At 38.7% G+C, this 17896-nt stretch overlaps 1 long non-coding RNA gene across 6 annotated transcripts in view; it reads right to left on the bottom strand.

Moving 5' to 3' along the window:
• Positions 1-3347: 3347 nt before the first annotated feature.
• The window catches only part of LOC102154952, a 92853-nt gene continuing 78304 nt past the window's right edge, over positions 3348-17896 (bottom strand). For 5 of the 6 annotated variants that reach the window (XR_005383124.1, XR_005383119.1, XR_005383120.1 and 2 more), the window contains 4 exons: positions 16271-16404; positions 6386-6446; positions 5203-5302; positions 3348-3701 (listed from right to left, as the gene is read on the bottom strand). This is a non-coding gene — a long non-coding RNA (uncharacterized LOC102154952). Of the gene's footprint in view, positions 3702-5202; positions 5303-6385; positions 6447-16270; positions 16405-17718; positions 17801-17896 lie in introns of those variants that run through there. The other variant, XR_005383123.1, reaches the window with a different exon arrangement.

Here is a 17896-nt window from a genome sequence, read left to right as displayed (position 1 = left end):
TGGCTTCTATGCAAGATAAGCATTCATAATTTTATGCAATATTCTTTCCTACAGAAAACTTTATTTTCCTTAGATATTTTGGGTGCATAAAACTAATAAAAAATAAATTGAGTTTTTTTCAAGATGTGAAACATAGTGTGATTGCCTAAGTAAAGAGAGAATATTAAAAAATGTCAATGCATGAGTCAAATTTTCCCAAAATGACTACTGGAGTTAATGGCACTTTAGGTTTGTGATTCATTTACTCAATCACTCATTCATTGGTTTATCATTCATTTAGTGATTGCATATTTATTGATCATATTATGTCCCAGGCACGATTACAGCCATGGGAAACAAACATAAAATAAACACCCATTCATTCCATTTGGTTATGGAAGATGGTCAATACGCAAAATAAATAAGCATATTTATAGATGCTTGGATGGTGATAACTCCAATGGAATAAATAAAGCAGGAAAGGGGAATATAAAATGGTGGGTATGGATATGAAATTTTAAAGAAGAAGGTTACAGTAGGTCTTGCTGGGTAGGTGACATTTAATAAAGACCAAAAGGAAAGGATAGGGCAGGGGATCCCTGGCTGGCTCAGCTGTTAAGTGCCTGCCTTCAGCCTAGGGCATGATCCTGGAGCGCCAGGATAGAGCCCCACGTCGGGCTCCCTGCATGGAGCCTGCTTCTCCCTCTGCCTGTGTCTCTGCCTCTCCCTCTCTCTGTGTCTCTCATGAATGAATAAATAAAGCCTTAAAAAAAAAAAAAAAGGATAGGACAAATCTTGCAGAAATGTTGGGGCACACAAACAAAAAAAAAAGGCATTCTGGGGCAAAGGGAACTTTAGAAGTAGAATATTATGGATAAAGTCTCAAAGGTAAGAGAGTACCTGGTGCTTAGTAGGAAAATCAAGAATGACAGTATGGCTGGAGTGTCATGAGAGATGAACAGAGAAATAAGAGATGGAGATACAGAGGTTCCAGATAGCAGATCTAGTTAAGTCTTGAAAACCATCGTAAGGACTTTTTCGTTAAAGCCGAGGGATAGGGGATCCCTGGGTGGCGCAGCGGTTTGGCACCTGCCTTTGGCCCAGAGCACGATCCTGGAGACCCGGGATCGAGTCCCGCGTCAGGCTCCCGGCATGGAGCCTGCTTCTTCCTCTGCCTCTCTCTCTCTCTGTGACTATCATAAATAAATAAAAAATTTAAAAAAATTTTTAAATAAATCTTTAAAAAAAAAAGCCAAGGGACATAGAGTGTGACCCAATCTATGTCTGGATATGTTTTAATAATCTGTTTCCTATAAAAATGTTCATTTGGTAGTACACTAAAAGACTCGAGGTTGAACTCCAACTTCTAAAAATATTCTTGTTGTCACCAACTGATCAGTAATAAAGCTGAAATAAACCAGATTTTAGAATTAAATGCATTCCAGGGGTGGAGACAGCTTTGCTAAAATAATTTATCTTCGGTTAAATTTTTCAGACTAACAAAGTCTGACAGAAAGGAGTGGTTCCCCAAAGTCCATCTTCTCCTCAGTTCATAACAGAACTCCTGCAGGCCTTGTGACTAAGTATTGGCTAGGGGACGCAAGCAAAAGATACAGGTGCTAACTCTAGGTCTCAAGAGAGAATGCTTGCTGCTATTTTGGCTCTTTCCCTTTTGTGGCTGCCCATGAATCAAAGAGAACTGGGACAGAGATAAAAGTAATACATCAAAATGAGCAAAATTACACAGTCAGCTGTGACTGCTTATATCTAGTTGGGAATATGACAGAGACAAGGACCCATCTTTTTACAGCCTGTGTTTTGGAGCCTTTGGTTGGTACCAGCTTAACCTGCACTCCACGAGCAAAACAAGAAGCTAAATCAAACAGAACTCCTAAAACTCTAAATTATTTCATTATAACCTTTAACCCACTGATGATTATTTTTAACTTCTTTACTATATCCCATAAGGAGAAATGAAACAATATTTCACTGCATTTTTTTAAAACATAAATAAGAACTAAGAAATCCCCAATCCTTTGAACTCTAATTTTCAAATACAGTTGATGGAAAAGGAAAGAGAGGCACTCAGAAAATAATTTGAAGAGCTTCTCAAAGAAAAACTGGATTTCGTGGCATGAAAACATTTCCTTTTTTATTGTTGTTGCTAATTAGAGTGGTAGTTATATCAGATTTTTTTAGGACTATGTGGGTAACGAGAGTCACATATGGTACTGGGAGGCATTCACTGAACTTTGATATTTTAATACAGCTTGCTACAGAGAGAGGGAGAAATAGAAGAGATAGATTGAGAAAGACAGAGAAAAAAAAAAAAAAAGGAAGACTGAGAGATATGGGCTAAAGGCAGCCAAAGGAGAAACTTGGAGAGACTCAAAAAGAACCAGAAATGGCAAAGGACTTAAAAGCCACATACAGGAACCTATGTACTCTCAGGCTTTTTTTTTTCTTTCTTTCTTTTTTTCTTTTTTTGAGTTAATAGTTATGACAGATCTTTACTAAACTCAGAAAACAATGTAGAAGTGAGAATTAGTTGAGTTGCCTCTTGTGAGGGGAGAGGGTGGAGGGAGAGGGAGAGAGAGAATCCCAAGCAGGCTCGGTGCCCAGGGCAGAGCTGGATCTCACAACCCTGAGACCTGAGCCAAAATCAAGAGTCAGATGCTGACCCAACTGAGCCACCCAGGTGCCCTGCCTTTGCTGGCTTTTAAAGTTACTGAAGAAAATATCCTAAGAAATATCTTACAAGTATCTTTTAATGGATTGTATTCTATCTATGATTTTGTCTGAGGCACATTATTTACGTGAATATGTCCAAATTTATTGATATTTCTATTTTTTTCTTAAACTTCCTGATTTTGTGTATTAGGTTAATTGATGTATTCCTCATACTTGTTAGAATTAGAAAACCACTATGCTTGGGGATGGAAAGAAGAGAAAAAAAACAAAAAACAAAACCTCACTACACACTTTTTTAGAGCACATCAATGTCACATGCAATTTTGAAGTCAATTGAAAGACTTAAGATATAAGTATGTACTGAATTCAAAAAGCATTTTTTTCAAAACCATTATTTTGTAATATTGCTGATATCATGTTTTTAAAAAATCTGGCCGAAAGATAATTTTGGAATACCTACTTGGAATGGTGAACGTATCGCCATGTAGGTGCCATCCAACATCTTATGTAATCTTATGTAATCTTTTGAAAGATGTTATGAGGACTCTCAAAGGATAATCAATTTAGTATTTAGTATGCTATTATTTCCTCTTCTCTGTTAACTCCTAGGCTAATTTATTTGTAAAAAGACAGTTTGGAGAACTTAGCATGCAAGAATATTTCTAAGACAAATAAAATAAATTTACTGCTTCAACTTTAATTCAAAACACAATATGAGCTGATAAAATTATTTTTAAAAAATCCCAAGTAGGAGGCACAATCTGTTTATTAGATTGCTCGTGTTTTTCTTTTTCTAAAAAAAAAAAAAAAAAGTCAAAGCCATGATAACATGTAGGTCTGATAGAGCAAAGCTCAGAAACATTAAAAATGAAAAACCAGCAATTGCCTCCTGCTTTGATTTGCACATCAAGTGACCGAGAGGAAGAGACAACTCCCAGAACCCGAAGTTCTGCTCCTTTCTGTTATGATGAGGATTCGAAAAACAGAGTATGCCTGTGGATCCCAAATTATCCAATCAGCTTCCATTGTTCCTATGGATAAATTAAATGATAATAAGTAATCAACCGAATTATTCTAGCATCTAAGTAACAGACGAGTTTGCCCTTTTGTCATTTAATCTACAAATACTAGCTGCCTATATGATTTTGAGTCTAGGCCTATAAAATACGAGAAATCAGAAACAAAGTCTTTGCCCATGGGAAGTGAACAATCATCTGGGGAAAGGAGGAGACACCATCATCTTCCCCCCGGCCTCCCCCAGAAGCCCCGGGGGCTCTTTTAAATCCGTCCTTCAGGGTGCTCTTCCCAAAGGGCGCACCTGGGTATGTCCTCGCCCTCTCCTGCCTCCACCTCCAGCTACAGACATGAGATGCTTCACCCAATTTCCAAGGCACGTAGCTGTAAGCACCCAACTCCTTGCCAGAGAGTTCTGTGTTTGTAGGCCTGCCGCCTTGGAGGTTTGGCAGCTCACCTCCCCCTGCTCCCCACCTCTTCCTCCACCTCTTCCTCCGGCCACAGGGCAAAAGGTGGTTTTGCTTCATCAGGGTGACTCCTCCTTCCGATCCCAGCAGCAGGCCATTTCCCTGACCCTCCTTTTTCAGTCCAGCTAATCGTGTAAAACACGTCATAGCGCCGGGAACCTCTCCTCTGACAACAGGGGTTAGAGACAGCTTTACGTTTTAGTTACTAACCTCTCTCCCCCTCTCTGGGCGATGAGCTCCAACAGGAGAAAACTCAGGTTCCTGTCTCCTCACCACCCCAAACTGATGCTTTGCTAAAGAGCCTGCATCCTGTAATCCCTTAATAAACACTAGAGTGACTCTTATTAAGTGAAAAACGAAACCGAACTCAGTTAATTCTATCAAAGGAACTTTCGAAAATTCCCTAATGTTAATAATGAGTTTCAATTTTCAGCTTAAACTAGTCCGTGATTGGATTTTATTTGTTTATTTCTTTGTTTTTGAAAAACAAACCTTGAGTTGTTCACATTCACAAAAAGAATGCCAGCCTCTAACCATAGTGTAAGCATTTATTCTTTGATGTATTCTACAAATACTATTATATAGTATTTATTAGCATATATATTATTAGTATATATATTTATATATTTATATAGTATATATTTCAAATATATATATTTGAATTCAAAGATGCTTCACAGGTTTTAATCACTCAAGATCGTGAATTATAGAATGTACTTGAAAATAAATGTAAATCAGATTACTTTTGAAAACTTCATTGGCTCACTGTCCCCTGTTTATGGCAAGTCAAAACCGTGCTTGGTAAATGAAATTGTCAGTTAGGTTTGCGTTTGGCATAAAACAAACTTAGTGCTCCTTAATTTACCTGTATTTACATTTTCCTTCCCAGGATGTCCTTGTCTCTCAAGTGAAAATTTAGAAGCAATTCTTTTTTTTTTAGTTTTGGCAAATTAAGTCACTTAACCCTACACCCAATACTCCTCTTATCTACTGCTTTTATATTTTCTATTGCTCATTAGACAAGTTTATCAGTAAATTACCAAGCACTTACACTGTGCTGGGCCTCATGCAAAGTATTTTACGTGCCCATTCTCATCTCAACATCACAACCAGCCCTTCACATAGAGATGCTTCTTGAATTCTTCTAATAACTAGAAAGACAAATTCAGTAAGTTACCTCATCATCAGCAGGTTAATAAAGGGGACAGGCTGGAGTTTTAGGCCAGTTCTTCCTCCTTCCCAAAAGGTAATAGTGAAGGATAGACGAAACAGCACCCAGTAGGAGAAAACCCTAGACTTAAGAGTCTTTTTAAAACCCAGAGAGATAAGCCCTGACTTGGTGACCAAGCGACAAGTCACTAAACTTCTCTATAATCACCTTTAAAATAAGGAACATGTATAATATTAAGGGCAAGAACTATGGTCTACCTAGTGAAAGTTAATTCATTCTCCGCTTACCTCATCTCTCCTTTACCCAGCCCCAAAATTAAGTCCACAGAAAGAATGATGAATGGCCTAATGATCATGCACTATACAAGGAGACAGGAACGTAATCATATAGTCAGCATTTTTCATCTTCTAAACCATATGCTTATCTTCACAGAGTAGAATTTTTAGATTAGTAGCATTTTTTAATGTGGTGTATATCATTAGGAGATAAGACTACTACCAGCTGTTTGAAGAATCCATTGGAAGGAAGTGAATGAGACAGATTGGTGATAGGGGAGGAAATCAAGTCTAGCAGCTCCATTTCTTAGCCCAACTCCCTATTTTTCTTATGAGTCACAATGACTTTTGTAAAAGATTTTAATATCTTCATTTGCATCTCTATAAACTGTCATAAGGTGGACATTTCTACTTACATAAAAATCAATGCTTCAAAAGTACTTTAAAATCCTTAGTATTTCAAGCATTTTAAACATGAGCCCAGATCATAATGTAGGATCCTATCCACAAAATGTAGTAAAACAATGATTTTTCAACAGTTGTTGGAGAAACCTTAATGAAACAGGCTAGACTCAAGAGGAAGGACAAAGGATTACAGGACTGAGGCATGGCAGGTGTACCAAAGTTGTGCCCTATAAAAAACACACGAGACTGAGACAATATGGGACTAAATTCTACTTCTGTTTCTTGATTGAATCTCATGGCTCTTAAAAAATAATCTGGCATAAACTCACAGATTTTTAATTTCTCATGCAAAGGCAAACTAATCAAAACTAAGTTCATCTTACCTTATTCTTCCATCACAGCTTCCTCACTGTGCACTGGCTGCTCAAGCTCCGGCCATCAGATCTGGCAAAAGGGAAGAAAGAGAGGAAGCGAGGTCATGTCCCTGCACATGCACTGATACTGTATTTGCCAAATCACAGCCACAGTTGTACATGAAGGAAGCTAGGAAACCCAGTCTTTAGTCACAGCAACGTCCATAACCCAGACTCCAGGAATATATTTTGGTAAACAAATACCCATCATTTTCTTTGACGTGGATGGAACTGGAGGGTATTATGCTGAGTGAAATAAGTCAATCAGAGAAGGACAAACATATGGTCTCATTCATTTGGGGAATATAAAAAATAGTGAAAGGGAATAAAGTGGAAAGGAGAAAAAATGAGTGGGAAATAATCAGAGAGGGAGACAGAACATGAGAACATTCCCTAACTCTGGGAAATGAACTAAGGGTGGTGGAAGGGGAGGTGGGTGGGGGGTGGGGGTGACTGGGTGACGGGCACTGAGGGGGCACTTGATGGGATGAGCACTGGGTGTTATTCTATATGTTGGCAAATTGAACACCAATAAAAAATAAATTTATAAAAAAAAAAGAGCCCACCCATGGCAAGAAAGAAAGAAAGAAAGAAAGAAAGAAAGAAAGAAAGAAAGAAAGAAAGAAAGAAAGAAAGAAAACCAGCAACGTCTACCCTGGTGATCTTATGCAAATGACACAAGATCGTAAACAACAAATCCATCATCCGTAACAGGGATCTTAACACCCGTGCTGTCATAATGTAATGAGGACCAGAGGACCATACGTTCTAGCGGAAAGTATCACAACCTGCAAAATACTGCGTCTACATCTACGCCCTATGGAGACCCAAGGCATTATCTGTTCACAGAAAGTCAATGAAGAGAAAAAAATCTGCAAATAGGGGATTGTATTACTAATAGAGGGCTTTGGACAAACGTCCATGAATTTTTCCCTTAGAGATTTATTTATTTATTTTAGAGAGGGAGGAAGTGAGGGAGAGAAAGAGAGAGATACACACACACACACAGAGAAGAGAGAGAGAGAGAGAGAGCATGCACCACCAGGAGAAAGGGAAGGAACCTTCAAGCAGCCTCCCCACTGAGCACAGGGCCTGACACAGGGCTCGATCTCAGGCCCCAAGAGATCCTGCCCTCAGCTGCAGCCCAGAGCTGATCCCTCCACCCACTGAGCCACCCAGGTGCCCCTTGTCAATGCATTACTTTTACATTTTACATGGGACTTTTACAACACGGTTTTCAAAATTCTCTTTATAACAAAGAAAAGACTTAGAGTATTCACCACTAGATTTAATAAATATACTTCTTTTGCCACTTAGCTTTGTTAATATCTTTTCTTAATCTATCTAATGTTTTATCTTTCTCTTTCGCAAGGACCATCTTTCCTAATTCAAGAGCCTGAAACTCTTCAAGAGCCAGTGTGGGCTGGGGTTAAGGTCTAACAAGAAGTGAAGCCGATCCTGTCAGGTTGCTCTGTGCCTGTCGGAAGCCACCCACGTGAAGGGGCCAGGGGGAATCATGGTCTCCCCGTCCCATTCCTGTGCATACACCACTTGCACCTTCCTCAGAAGTCTCTCACAGGAGCAGTCTCTCTCTCTCTTTTTTTCTTTTTTATAGTGTGAGGGACCAGACAGACAAAAGACTGCTATGGAAAAGCAAGGAAACTCCCATTTCCAGTGATGGGGGAAGTGGGAAGCAGCTGCAGATGTACTAAAGTGAAGCCACTGACTGCAAAGTTAGGCTTTGAATTCTTTTTCAGCAAACACGGGGGAAAAAGTTGGATCGTTTGTCCTCAAAGAAACTACCTCAGAACACTGAAGCTCCTCAGTGGATCCAAAGAAAGACGATTGCTGACAATTGGTAAAAAAGACACAATGAACCATTGTCAGAGGCGCCTACTGAATGCCAATTTGTAAAATAAAACCCTTTGAACAATCAGAGGATGTTGGATGTTTTAAAAGAAGCTGCTGATTCAAAATGAATAACTTCACTTTGCTATGTTTTCTGCTCTTGTATAGATCATCATCACTATTTTTACTTGCTATTTTCAGCAGAAATTTGAGTTAACCTTTTGTTCCATCTGTAGCCCGCCTTCTGAAGCAGCACCACCTCCTTTCCATTATTCCTTTCAAAAGGACTGAAATTTGCAAAATGTGCCATTTCCCTCCCTCACTCTGTGGAGGAGGAGCAGAGCCAGCTTTGAAGCATGAAGAGTCCTAATAATCAAAGGAACTTGAGGACTAAAATGAGTATGCAGAGCAGGTAGTGCCCAACACCAGAGCAGATATGACTGGGGAGGCAACAAAAATACTCTTGCCCTAAAATGCATTCTTCAGAAGCCTGTCACAGCATCTGGAACTCCCCCACTGTGACTTGCTGCAGACTTCAAGCCTCTAACAGAAATTACAAGTATCTTCGTGAAGATATTATTCACTAAACCACTACTGACCATAAATGTCTCAGCTCACACCGGTTTGTCTAGTTATCTCTACCTGAGACCATTGTACCATCCACACCTTTTCCTGAATAAGGACACTGCTAAGACACTGGGGTGCTGACACCCTGAACGACAGTGTTCATTTAGTACATTAGTTAATTTTAGTATTTGAGAAAATGAAAGATAAAAATTTATCCTGAATTCACTGGCGTCTTAAAAATATATATATTTTTTTCTTTCTATTCATGATAGCAGTCACACATTTGACATACAGCTGTACATTTGGCCGCCTGTACTTATGGAATATGTGTGTATCCAATCCTCAGAATGTGCTCAAAGCAAATACGTATTTCTGACCCCTCCTCATAATGTCTTGGCATCTCAGTCAGCTATGCCCTCTGGGAAACCAGGCTGTGCCAGGCTGAGTGGTCTCCCAGGGAGAAGCCTTGGTTAGGGTGGGAGCATGTGGGAACTGTGCAAACAAGGCTGATTCTGGCTCCATTCTAAATGAAGGTAAGGAAACAATCCATTCACCAAGAATCCTATCTTGCAGATTTATCCATGATGAAGAATTTCACCTATGATGTGGAATGACACAGTCGATGATAACGAATTTTTACTGTAGAATGAAAGTTAAGGACTGGAAGAGGTCTTGGAGGTCACATAATCCAAAGTGACTTACTACCTCATGTCTTGTAACTCATGACAGTTAAGACCTGACCAGAGCACTCTAAGAAACTATTGACATTAATGAAATGTGAGTCAGGAAAATATTATCAAATGCAATGTTGGCAAATACGCTGATGTTGATAGGCATCAACATCATAAATACATGTTTCTACCTACAAGGATTCTGCTGTGCATCTTTTTAATGTCTTCTATCACAGAACTCATACACTCGTATGACTTCTGACATTAATTGTGTTGCTTTTTGGCATATCATCACACTCTGACTCCCCTTTTTTCTCCTGATAAATATGGGGTTAATTTTTTTAAATCTTTAAAGTTCCTTCAAAAAAAAATAAAGTTCCTTCAAACTTACGATTCTGAAAAAGTAAAAATTCCTCCTAAACACAAAATACGTCCTATAATTTATCTAGATTATTGTCACATTTCCATTCTAGAAAAAATACTGAAGGACATATATCTACCTGTCTTTCTCTTGAAGAGGCACATTTATGTAGATGGTGCAATTAATAATCAAAGTTCTATTACTTAATTTTTTTCAAAGGTATTATCTTTTTTTTAGGATTTTATTTATTTTAGAAAGAGAGAGAGCGAGAGGGGGAAAGGGTAGAGGGGGAGGGAGAGGATCTCAAGCAGACTCTGTACTGAGCATGGAGCCTGACATGGGGCTGATCTCACAATCCCAAGATCATGAGCCAAAACCAAGAGTCCATGCTCAACCAACTGAGCCACCCAGGCACCCGTCAATGGTACCATCTTGCTGACATACCCTAACAACCTTGAGAATGGTTATAGTGAGACTGAAATTACATAGCTGCACTAAAAATATAAAGAGTGATGGCATTACAAAAATACTGTGCTTTTTGAGATACCTTTGATAATAGTAACTAATAACTCTTGAAGTTATTAACTATTGAAGTATTGGCCTAACACTCAAGTGACAGGTTTTCCTATTTATACAAAGAAATAATGATAATGTGAAGTTGATTTTAATCCTTCTAAGGCCACATGAAATGTAATATTTTCTCTTTGTAAGCAATTAAGGCTGTATATTCAATGTCAGAATTGTAAAGACGAGAACAAAGAATATGTTTTTTGGCCCCACTCTCCCACATTGGCACATATTTAGTCTCCTGCATCATTATTTAATTCCCTTTTATTGTTCAAGTGTAGCCCACTTGAGTAAAAGGATAAAGGGCATAGGAAATTATAATTAACTCTCTATGAATTATATTTGACAGGAATGAGAAATAAGCTAACACTTGGCCCTAAGGCTATTTCTATATAAAACTATCACCAACTACTGAAAAAAATTAATTAACCAAGCAGTAATTTTTGCTATGAATTACCCAATATTTTTACTTATTTTCCCTCAGACAGTGGGTTGTTTATATGGTATTAGGGAAATGGAGCTTAAGAGAAGTTAAACACACTAAACTGAAAGTCAAGTCCAGTTTGGATTCTAGTGATGCAAATGTCCATCTCCTGTTCATTTTGTTTCTAAACATTTCTTGAATGTATAACATATTTTGAAAAATGCCCTGAGTATATCTAAAATTTTTTCAATTAATCACTGCAAAGTTCACCATGCCCCTAAGGCATATTCAACTTCCATAAACATATTCAGTTATGTAAGAACATGGAGAAAAATGGTGGCATCTATGATGTGACATAAAACCCATTATACCAGTAATGCACAACAGAGGGCTAGTCTTTTGAGTGTAGAAGAAGTGGACCAAAGAGTAGGATAAATCACTGGAATTGAAAATAATATTAAATAGTCCAATATGATTGTCAAATCCATCTGTATTGAACTCCAAGCATTACCCCAGTGGAAACTCAATGTTGATTTTGTTTATTGGAAGGTTAGGGGATAACACTGCTGTTGCAAGACTTAAAAGTTGTTGCTAATAAATTTGGGCTTCTGAGAGAAGTAAGACACAATGACAAGTACCCAAGAACGATCACCTCTGAAGCATTTTATATGTTTAGTTGTAAGCCAGAAGAAAAAGGATTTGAATACTAGGGAAACTGTTCTTTCTCTTTTTCAAACTGTAAAATGTATGTTTTATTTATTTATTTATTTATTTATTTATTTATTTATTTATTTCCTAAATCAGTTACAAACCTCGAATTGCAATTAACAAAAATCAACTAATAGTTTCAAGGGAAACCATATTTGGGGAACAACAAAACAAAACAGGAGGTCTCACAAAATCATAGCAATGTAGTGAAGCAGGCTTAAAATAGATAGAAAACAGACAGAAGCTAAAGTAACTCCTAACATGTGCAAAATATTAAAAAGTGTGGCCAGGACATCAGCACTGTAAGCTAGTTCAGCTCTTCTAGGACATATGACCACTGCCTAATGATATGGCTGTAGGACCACTGCTGTAAATATTCCATTTGACCTCTGTGAATTTCTTCTATTTATTGTTCTAGAGTCACTCATTGAAGCATCCCAGGTTTTAGGTAGAAGCATCCAATTGATAAAGAGCAATCATGTTTCTGAATACTGGAGAGCCACTGTATTCATTACCTGAGGCTGCCATAAAAAATTATCACAAACTCAATAACTTAAAACAACAGAAATTTATATTCTGGAGGTCAGACATAGGAAATCAAAATGCTGACAGGAACTGCACTCCCTCCAAAAGCTTTGGGGAGATTCCATCCCTTGCCTTTTCTAAGCTTCTGGGGGTTGCCAGCATTCCTTTGGCTTGAGGCAATAGAGCTCCAATTTTTGCCTGCACTTTCAAACCACTTCCTCCTCTTCTGTGTGTCTCTCAAAATTCCCTTCACCTCTCTCTTATGAAGACCTTTGTGATGGCATTTAGGCCCCACCCAGGTTACGTAGGTAATCTCATCTCAAGATCCTTACTAAAGTACACCTGCAAAGTCCTTTTTCCAACTAAGGTAACACATATAATTCTTGAGATTAGGACCTGATGTCGAGTGAACAGGTTTCAAGGACCATATCAACTGTTGGTGAGGAGGTGGACAACGAGATCTCTCATACATCTCTAGTGATTGATAACTATTTGGGGAAGCACTTGGCAGTTTTTGCAAAAAGCTTACCCACATACTTACCATACAATCTAGCCGTTCTACTCCTAAATAGTTTCCAAGGAAACCTAAAGAATGTATCCACATAAAAAGTTATACACAAATATTAATAACAGCTTCATTTTTTTAAAAGATTTTATTTATTCATGAGAGACACAGAGAGAGAGAGAGAGAGAGAGAGAGAGGCAGAGACACAGGCAGAGGGAGAAGCAGGCTCCATGCAGGAGCCTGATGTGGGACTCGATCCTGGGTCTCCAGGATCATGCCCTGGGCCAGAGGGAGGTGCTAAACCGCTGAGCCACCCAGGGATCCCCCAGCAGCTTCATTTTTAATAAGTAAAAGCTAGAAACAACCCAAATGTCCACCAACAGGTGAATGGATAAACATTGTGGCAGATCCATAGAACTGACTACTTACTACTCAGCAGTAAAAATGAATAAACTATTGACCATAATACTACATGAATGATTCTCAAAATAATTATACTGAGTGAATGAAGCCAAATAAAAAGTAATCCAAAATATAGGATTCTATTTACATAAAATTCTAAGAAATTCAAACTACTGTAGAGTATCAGAGAGTAGATTATTGGTAGGGAAGAGAGAATTGGAGAGAGGCACAGAAAGGGGCACAAGGAAACTTCTGGAGGTGATGAATGTGTGCCTTATTTCGATTGTGGGGATGGCTTTATGTATATGTGCATATGGCAAAACTTAGCTTGTACACTTTATGTGTGATTTATTCTATGATGATTATACTTCAATGAAATTGGCAGAAAATAGCAGTAGAGACTAATGTCGTATTAGGCCAAAGAAGTGAAATACAAGAAAATAGGGCTGTATCTGAAAGAATGCTTTTAGCTGCAAGAAACAAAAAGCCAAATTTATACTGATTTCTAAAAGTAAAACTAATTGGCTTATAATTATAAAACTAGACTAGGACACTTTTTACCCTAGGAAGAAGTAATTGGTAAGGGAAAATGAGCTAAAGTTAAACTAGCAGTGACAACGCACAGGGAAAGAACAGGATAATAACCTGAAAGAGGACACTTCTAGTTCATTCATACTCAAGTATAGGAATCATACCTCAATCTTTTGATACCTGGTTATTTGGAAAACCGGTCTCCAAAACTATGAAGGAGAAAAGAGCTCAAATCTCACCATACCTCATATTTGTGTTTCTAAAAGGAGCTGGTGAAACTCTGAAGAGTTACTGCACCTTACTATAGCTGCTAATGAACTTTACTCCAATTCAAGGCAATATTTATGAGTAAAATAATGCAACATATTTTATCTGCAGCAGCACCACCTGTTGTGTAACATCCACTAGATACAAGTCATTGATAGATACAGTGATAGGCAAAGGCAACTACACAAACTGCAAGGAAAGAAAGAATTATGATGAGACTCGTCCAACACACTGGGAACCTACTGACAGGCAGAGAGGGAAGCTGTAAAATGCTTTATCAATTTTTTTAAAGATTTTATTTATTTATTTATTTGAGAGAGAGAGAGAGAGAGAGAACACACAGGGGCAGGGGCGGAGGGAGAGGGAGAAGCAGGCTCCCCATGGAGCCCAATGTGCAGTTACAGGATCAAAACGTGAGCCGAAGACAGATGCTTAACCAACTGAGCCACCCAGGGGCCCCTATCAATTCTTTTTATTATTTGCAATCAAGACTCTGGATAAATCTATATTATAGTCGAAATCCAATTGTATGAGACTTTCTCATAAACACAACGTTTTTCTAAAGGAAGAAAACATTTGAATGTTTTACCATTAAAGCCGGCTATTGGCCTACAAATCCGAGATCCTGTGTTTCCATTTTAAATGCCCCTGACCCCACCTGTTATTCTGGCTGATATTCCAATAACCCATTTTCACTAACTTTGATAAACTTCACATGGGTGAACCTTCAGGTCATTGCTTCATAGCTCCTGTGTTTAGGATTTTCCTAATGCCACAGTGTGGGATGTCTGCAGATACCTGCTCAGCATTTAGGCATGACCAATCTGGAAGTGTGGGAGACTGAATGCCCAGGAATCATCCTCAACCAATGTGAGATGAAAGCCAAAGGATAAATACTTCCTCCTTTCATCCCCCAGACAGATCATTCTAAGACACATTTCATAAAACACTTCATAAAGTGCAATGAATTCAACCCACAATTTCTCATGCTGATTGCCAATTTAATGATGCATCTTTATTTTAGCTTTCCCTCCTTCCCTGTTTCATTCTCCCACCCCTCACTCCTGCTCTCTGCATATAACCCTTTGTCCGAGATTCTGCTTTCTTGAATAGACCCACTAGGACACTTGGTACTTGAACTAAATCTACATACCAGATCTTCAAAGTGGGTTTTAGAAGCTGGATCAAGCTCAGTCAGACAGCTGAAGGTATGTGTGATAGGACGTTGGTGTACAAGAGCATCACAATTAGTAGGAACCTCAACTTAGGTGGATTGGAATAATATACATATGGTAAGTTCAAGTGTCGGTCTCTGTGGCGAGCAGAAACCATCTTACAGGATGTACTTTTACAGAATGGATTAAGGTGTCTCTAATTGATCTCTTTGGAAGCCTTGAAAAAAAAAATTCCAAGCTCAGGTTGGCTTTTCATCAACTTAAGGCATGTGTGAAAAGAAAGAACCCAGAGGAATGTTTGAAGAGATCCACATCTCCTATAGCCATGGGATACATCCTACTGAAAACCAGGGCCCAGATTTTATTGAGCTGCAAAAAGATTTAGTACACGTCCTTGATAACATCCGCTAATCAGAATCGGAGCTCTGCTAAAAATATATGCATATATTTAAATATATACATTTATGTCACCTTAAAAACCTGAGGTGGATGGAATTCTAAGAATCTTGAACCATAAGATATCCCTGAACCTCTCAAGGCAGTAGAAGCAGCCTTCTTGCCCTGGATAAACAAAGTAACCTTCCTGTTCTTAACTACCCTGTAAGGACTCTGAGGCAGATGTCTAGCCAGATTTTGCTTGTCCTCTTCATGATATATATCCACAACTCCTCATTGCTTTCAGACCAAAAAAAAAAAAAAAAAGGTGAGGTCTCAGTATAGCCCAAACAGGGAAATTCAATTTCTTATACGTTGAAAGAATTATAGGGACTGCTTAATATGCACAAGCAGAAACAGAGATGTGAGTGTGAGTGAATGGTCTTGAAGCTATTATGCTGGGTAGTGGTCAGTGGAGGGTAAAGCAGAATATAAGGTTGAATAGATAATAATTGATTGGTTTGGAAACCTGTGACTCAGAGTTCAATGTCCTAGTAAGGACAACTGGTTTTGGTCCTAACCTGCCATAGGAATGGGTCTTTGAAGCTTGGTCTTTTATTAAATGAGATAGAGATTATAAAATTTACTTGGAATGATACTGAGAAAGGGATCAGAAGATTTAGGGAAATAAAAATATTCAAGTGAATTTACTACAAGAGATTGCAAAACCTACTACTGGATTCTGTTCCCTGGGAAGACCCAGAGGATGCGTCTTCATAAAGAAAATAAGAAATGAAATAGTGAGAGGGGCATTGGCCTCTTTGAAAAGCTCAGTGGGAATGACAAGAGGGGATACTTCCTACTGGACTCTCCGGAATCGATCGCCATTATAGGATGACAGAGCAGCAGAGGTCAGGTGCAGCACTTACACGTTAGAATGAAGCCAGAGTGGCAGGTACCGTAATCCATGGAAGTCAGTGGTAACGGTTGGCTGAGACATCACACACTGTAAGAGGCATTACAGATGTATGGTTGATTATGAGGTTCCTTTTCTCGCTGAACCCTGTATTGTAAAAACAATACAATTACGGTCTGGAAATAAGAGGGCTGAGATGAATTGCTATGTTGCATAATCACAGTCCTTCACCCACCTTCCAAAGCGATCCACATACTCAGACTGCATTAGTGGAAGACGCTCTGTTATTTTACCAGGGCTGCCCTAACAAGGTATCAAAGACCATGTGACTTAAACAATGAAAATTTACTTTCTCACATATCTGGATGCTAGATTGCCTGAGACCAGGGTGTCAGCATGGCTGGTTTCCACTGAGTCCTCTCCCCTTGGTTTGTAGACGTCTGTCTCCTCCCTACATCTTCATTGATCTTCTCTCTGTTCCTGTCTGTGTGTCAGTGTCCTCTTCTTGTAAGGACACTGGTCATAGTGGATTAGGGCCCACCTTAATAACCTCATTTTCACTTACTAACCTTGTCAAAGATGCTATCTCCAAAGAGAGTCAAGTTCTGAGGTTGAGGGGCTAGAATTTTAACATATGAGTTTGGGAGGGAAAAATGCAGCCCATAACAAAGAAAATGTTTAGTTCCCTTGAGAAAAGGCCTCCTCCACAAGCATATATGATAAAATGACAAACATTTAATAACTCCCTAAAGAGATCTATGACCCAAACTGGGGAAAGGATAGTACTCAAATTTTGGGGTTGTTTTTGTTTTTGTTTTTTAGGACACTGACACCAGAACCCCATCAGGAATCTTCTGATTTGTTAAAGGGTTTATAAAAACCTGGTAATAAAGATAATTATGGTCCAACTCCATATCACAATGGTTTCAAATTCCTACTGATTGATTCTGGTCTTAAATCTTCAGTCTCTAATTGCATAATTGACTGGCTATATGAAGTAGCTGGCATACTCTCACATTAGTTCTCCAACCTATGACGTAAGAGCCATATGGTAGGAAGGATAAGCAGAAGCAATTTAACCTGCCACTGAAGTCTGTCAATATTGCAAAGAAAAAAGCAGTATTTCAATCCTGGAGGGATTCAGATACCGCTGCCACTTCCCACAAACCTTTTTTCAATTCACCTGTTTGTCTATGAAAAGGTAGATGGATTGTAACAAACGAAGAGGGATTATTATAAACTTAACCAAATGGTAGCCTTACTCACAGCAGCTTCTGTGCTGGAAGTAGTTCTTTACTAAAACTTATCAACATAGCCCCTGGCATTTTGTATGTGGTTATTGATCTACTGGATATATTTTTTCCAACCACTACCAGTACAGAAGATAGAGAGCACTTCTCTTTTTCTTGGAAGAGAAAGCAGTACACATTCACTCTTTTTTCAAGACTGTCAACTACCCACCTCACTCTCTGTCCTCAGGAAAGGATCTTATTACACAGGGAATGATCTTATTACACAGGGAATTTGATCATCTTGAAATTCTGCAGAACAACATTATTGGACAATTATAATGTAAATAATGCTAATTGGTTGAGCATCTGCCTTTGGCTCAGGTCCTGACCCCAGGGTCCTGGGAATG

This window comes from Canis lupus, chromosome 33 (assembly GCF_011100685.1).
Source record: "Canis lupus familiaris isolate Mischka breed German Shepherd chromosome 33, alternate assembly UU_Cfam_GSD_1.0, whole genome shotgun sequence".
NCBI classification, from domain to species: Eukaryota; Metazoa; Chordata; class Mammalia; order Carnivora; family Canidae; genus Canis; species Canis lupus.
This window is presented reverse-complemented; position numbering and strand designations above follow the sequence as displayed.